Source organism: Eufriesea mexicana, unplaced genomic scaffold (genome assembly GCF_001483705.2).
Source record: "Eufriesea mexicana isolate 0111107269 unplaced genomic scaffold, ASM148370v2 scaffold267, whole genome shotgun sequence".
NCBI lineage: Eukaryota > Metazoa > Arthropoda > Insecta > Hymenoptera > Apidae > Eufriesea > Eufriesea mexicana.
Genome location: NW_016908419.1, coordinates 127,503 through 133,502, shown reverse-complemented (window position 1 = coordinate 133,502; position 6,000 = coordinate 127,503). Strand labels below are relative to the sequence as shown.

The 6,000-nt window shown below is 46.6% G+C and overlaps 1 protein-coding gene across 1 annotated transcript in view; it reads right to left on the bottom strand.

The window, feature by feature from the left end:
- LOC108555689 (papilin-like) overlaps positions 1-6,000 on the bottom strand; it is a 122,850-nt gene that overhangs the window by 5,550 nt on the left and 111,300 nt on the right. The window lies entirely within an intron of this gene.

Below are 6,000 nucleotides of genomic sequence, written 5' to 3'. Positions count from 1 at the left end.
CCCCCCCCCCTCGATCTTCCGGTTTGCACCCTTTCGATTTTTGTCCATCGAATATACGATGCGAGGCAAAATTGTAGCCGAGCTTACGATTTTCTCTGCACGAGGATATAAATTGCACCCTTGCCAATAATATAGAGAAAGATAAACCGTGGATTATACATTTTCTTGTGCGAATCTGACCCATTTGTCGCGAAAAATGGGTACCACAAGGTAGCAGAATTTTTTGTTACCCTCATGTCGTATTTCTTACCGAGATACACTGTTTCGAAGAAACGTGAAAAATTGTAGTCCGCAATGTGCTGTCAATTTCATTGCATATTGTGTACTGGAAGGCAAGGTGTAGGAAGATTGCTAGAAACGCTATAAATATATGCAAGCTATTTCACAACGTTATTTATTATTTTCTTCTGTATGCAACGTGTCTTTCATGCGAGCTGGATGTCGACTGCGAAACAATCGACTATCTACTCTTTGCCACACTGTATGCGAGATACGAGCACCTGCATCTTCGATAAATCATAAATTACGTTGTTACGCAACCAACTGCATCCTATCACTCAGAAATCGGAATGTATTATCTGGATAATAGATCCAGAAGAATGTACTATAAAAATATTACTCAGATATTACTCCTCGAACGCAGTAACACGTTCCAAAGGATGCAGAATCGAGGAAACGTCGTCTTCGACAATACTAAACCCCTTCCAAAGATCATATAAGCGACAACGATCATCCCGCAGTCATCGCAGCTTTCATTTACGCTACTTGCTCCCAATTACATAATTCCAGAGACGCAAAACAAATTAACGTCATCTATCCCTCCGCTGCGTGCTGCCACGAAGAAAGCAGCCGCGGCTAGCAACGTGCCCGGTCATCTGCCACTCCGAGACTCGCAAATTAGAAGTCTCGAGGAAATATCGCAGCGGGTGAGCGTACCCCTGGCTCGGTTGACCCAGAAAGAAAAGCTCGAGATTAATATCCAAGCAAATGGGGCGACAATCGCGCGATCTTGGAAGGAGTCCCGCTCTCCTCCCTGCCACTTTCCCGTTTATCGCTCTTCTTTCACCTTTAAAACGGCATTCGCATAACGTTTCCGACGCCCCGACGTTCTTGGCTCGGCTCCAAGCCAGTTTGCATTGGCTGGTTGTAAAGTGCATGCCCTCCCGTTTCCAAATAAAATTATCGCTCGCCACTTTTTCCCATTCGACTCCGCTCCTCGGACAGATAAGATCCTTCTCGTTTAACGATCTCTATCGTTCCCTCGCACCCCCGCACCCCTGCATCCTTGAATGCCGTAGTTAGAGCCGAGGAAAAGGAGATGCTCGCTGGTTAGAATCGAAAAGGAAAGGAGTATCCTCCTACGTTTCCTCGGGATTATTGGTCCTTCGAAGCGAGTTGCCAGAGTCAAAGCTAGCCGGTCGAAGCTTGTCCCACGAGCCGAGTGAACCTCCCGGCACAATTTGGAAACTTTCCTGATCGAAGTGTATCTCCAGCCGATAAATAGCCGTGATAAATGAACCGGCCCAAGTCCCGTTCATTTTTCATCGACTTTATTAAATTTCTTGCCGCTCCCGGCACCAGCCGAGCAACGTATTTACGAAGCTGGGTCGCGGGTAATCGGTCCCCCATAGTTCGCCACGAGACACGATCGAGAGGAACGACCTGGCGCGAGGGAAGTAAGTAGATCGAGGTTTTTACGCTGACAATGAGATATTCGTCTCCAGTGAAATAGGAATTTTCAAAGAAACGACCGGCGATTTTCACGTGAAATCACTCATGGTTCTAAAACGATATTTATTCGGTATATTTAATAATATTGTAATACGTGGCACTCGTGACTGATCCAATTTCACGTCCTGACGTAAGAACACGAATATACCGGTCAGCAAAGTGCTAACGTCCGTATAGCCACGTAGGTACAAGTGGATGAGTCCGGATATATGTTATAGAATTGTACACCAGAGATACAGGCGCCAATGCTTGAATTAATAAATCATCCATTTACGAGGGCTCTGTTATGTTTAAAAATTGACCAAATATAATTGTACAAATATATCAGCCTCGAAAGAAAATTTGTAAAAGAATACGAAGACGAAACACCGAAGCCAAGATTAATTCGAAGACATGTCCTCCTTCCTATTCGAAACTTTTGAAATTCGATCGGAATTCGAGAAAGCTTCACGATTTGACGACTAACAGATGGAGCTTAATTTTTGCGTTATTTCGCAAATATCGTACACTGTCGATCCACAAAAAATTCCACGGGTACCCCTAACGAGAAGCGAAGGGAGTAACGAGCAGAGGCGTAGCGGTTACTGCCCATTCTGAAATCGAAGGTTGGCGTGTCGGTGGATAATTGCTTGGAAATTGTTTCGTTCGAGGTATCGTGAAAACCAATTTAAGGTTCACCCGTGGGTTAACTACTATTTTGTATTCGAATAATCGACGAAGACGGACAGAGGGTGGGCAAAGGAGCTGCATGGCTCCGCGATGCGTGATTGCACGGTGTTTAATGGAAGACAGATTTATTGCGTTCGTATTGATTATGCCCGTGCGGAATTCATCCGATTAACGAGTTACGGCAGAGTCGCGGGACCCGCGTTAAATCATGCCGCGCTTATGTTCCAACTTTGATGAGATCGTGAAACGAGATTCCCCGAGAGTTACTTAATGTGCCGGCCGATGTTTGAATAAATCTCGTTGCGTGTTATACCCGCTTCGAGCACCGGCTCTGCGAACATTCGAAGATTTATAAGCTCGGCTTTAAATTACCGCCTCTTGTACTGCATTATTCTTAGTATATACGTGCGTCGATCAATTTTAGAACAGTGAGAACCGCGTGTATTCCCGAGGAACGAACCTCGAGGATGGGATCGTATGGGGTACGAGCGGACAGGTGAGGCGTACGAATTCTACTGACCCAATCTCACGCTCCGCTCGAATTATGTACCTAATAAGCCTAATACCGATCGAAATTAGAAAGTTTAGAAATCTCTCGGGCAGAAAATATATTAAGGCCGTGGCACGTAAATCGTTCCTTCGAGTAATCTACAAGTTCCATTGGGATCATCGAACTTCGTCCAATATAGAGTATGCTGAAGAATAATTCTACAACCTGCGATTTTAAAGGTTTCTCGAGAATAACGTACAACGTATCACATCCTGGGTAGAAGAAACACGAGAAATATCGACTTTCGTTGTATTTACAAAAATATTCCAAAGACGGTAATTTTTTTTCAATATTCCTTTCAACGGCGTCCTATAGTACTATCCTTCCTCTCTTAAACCCAATTTGATCTACGATCGTACGATTTTTTTTCACCGAGATATCCTATTTTATATACATCGGGGACCTGAAGATCGTGGACCGATCTTTCACGCCGTTTCAACATATGAAACACCAACAAGTTTCTGCTAAAACACCCTGCATTTCGTATCTCAAACCGCAGACCGAGATGATAGTCTGAGATCTCGAGGAAGCTTTCAGTGGGACGACGTCGATCGCGCGCGGCGAATCTCCTAAAACGCCTGCCCCGATCCAAAGGACCCGACGTGGAAAAATCTCGGGACGCTGCTCGTGGAGAGGAATTTAATTCCACGGAAGCGTCTTGGTTCCCTTTACTTCCCCGACTGCAATTAGAGATGCGTCGCGAAGTCTGCCCCAGCACCGGTCGCGTATCGGTCTTCAAAGGGACCAGAGGCTCTTCCTCGTGGCGCTTTTTCCGGCCGCGCCTTCGCGATGGAGCCGGCAGAAAGGGTGGCCGGGAGAGAAAATAAGAGATTACGGCCGGCAGGCTGTAAATAAAGTTTCGTACAGCTGTACGTGGATTTTTGTGGAGCGTGGGAGAGCACATGGGCCAGAAGGGTCGCGAGCGTTTCCGCGCGAGTCGACTTGCGAGCGTGGCTTTTCTTCCAGGCTAGCATCTGCGCCGTTTGTCGCGTGGACCGTAACGTGAGAATATACGACGATAATAATGGCACGTCTGCGACGTGGGTGACTATAAAACCCGTAGACGCGATTCCACGCTGCAAAACACCTCTCTAAGAGGTCCGCGGCGGGGGGAGGCAGATTAAAACGCGGGTTTCTTCTTCGACGGTGAACACCCGGTGGCGGTGTAATTTATGCTCGTCGTCCAGACCGGGAATCGTATTTTTCCACGCCGCACACGCCGACTTCCGGTCCCGACCACGCGAGTTACTCGCGGTTCAAGTGGAAGGTTAACGAATGGCAGACATCGATTCGCGATAAAGAGTGGAGGGTGCGTGGCGCTGGGGTGATTTTTGCGTTCGACGTCAGGTCTTTGGAATTGGGTCAGGTTCGAGTGTAATTTTTTAAGTGGCTCGTATGAGATCCGCGATAGGAACAAAATTAATATCGTAGAATTGGCAATGTTATCGATCATACGCGGATCCTTTAATTGGGACTGCAGGGATAAAGATGCCACGTGTTGCTTTCAATTAAGAAAACTCCTGAACCAATCGAGTATCAGAGATTCGTTATTGAAACTCACAAGAAACACTGCAAACGTAATACACCGAAGAGAGAATTTACCACAGAACTAAACAAGGTATACTCCTAACACAAAATCGAAATTCTAGAGGTCTAACGAAATCTCACAAGTCAGCAAAGAATACGAACATCGAAACGTACGAGAAATTTAATAATTCGTATACGCGTCGTTGCCTATGTTCACGATGAACACATAGAACCTAGCCACACTCACGGGATTAAATCATCCGCTCAAAATATTCCACGTGCACGGAAGACATCGCGTCATTCTCGACCCACAGCCATGTCAAAACCGAGCAATTAAACTCTACTGCTAAACCGAGCCAGTAAACCGCGAAATTCGGAAATTGAGAGAAAGATCAGCGCGATGACGCGCTGCTAATTCACCCTGGTGATAGAGGCGCAAGATTGATTCAGCAGCTGTGCAGATTCCGAGATCTCGAGTATCGTGAATGACTCACTCCCTTTCCTTTGATACCGCGATTATAAAGGGAAGGAGTGAAAAGTGAGAGAGGAAATTGGGTCTCCGGCGATTCTCACAGCAATATAACCGCGATCACGACTAGTCGGCGATAAATCAAGTAATTAAACGGCGTCTTAAGCGGTGACTAACCGTCGCGTGTACGCGGAGCCAGCTGCCACGACGCATGGTTTACATCATCGGGCGACACGCGCGTGAAACGATCGACTATTTCTGCGCCAGACCGGCAGACGCGGCCTGGCTAAATTGCAAAGCGTCGTTCACGTGGCGAACGTCGCTTCTGCAGTTCAACCGACTACTCTCTAGACTCGCTTTTTCGCGTTAATCGTGGAATAAGAGTGCCGGATTAACCCAGTTCCCGCGAGTCGCGTCTGTCATCGGTGCCGCGTGCTTCATTCAGCACGAGACGTCTGATGACTCGCCAGGCTCTCTTTCAACGTTTGATTTCGTCTCTTGTATTTATAGCTCTCGTCAGTCGTGTACTTACTTTTGCATCCACGCTCCGCATCGTTCATCCCTCCTCCCCATTTCGTGCAGATTCTAGTACTTGGAGTACTGGTATTCAGGGCACTTCAGGATTCGAAGGATTCGAAGGTCCTCTTCGAGGTGTCTCGTAGTTCTCGTTTCTACTATTCGGATATTCTTTCCACGCGTCTGGAACATTCTTTCCCAACACTCTTAACCTCGTGTCCTACGACTTTAGTTCCAATGGCACGTGCCATTATCAACACAGTCGGCCACACGCCGAGCCACTACGTCCGGTCGCGACGAAGAATAACACGTAACTGAGACAGGAAGGCAACGGCGAAAATTAACCACGAGCCTGTTCTAGAATGTTCCGTGTTGTTTACATTGAGGTCTGCCTACGAGCCATGCCTTTGTTTGGATTTATACTCGTCCCACTCGATATTCTAGGCAAAATTAATAACCTCACGTTGTATTCCTTAAATCTTTGAAATTCTTTTTATTGTTTTAACAATGCATTCTCTAATTGCTGGTATTCCTCCTT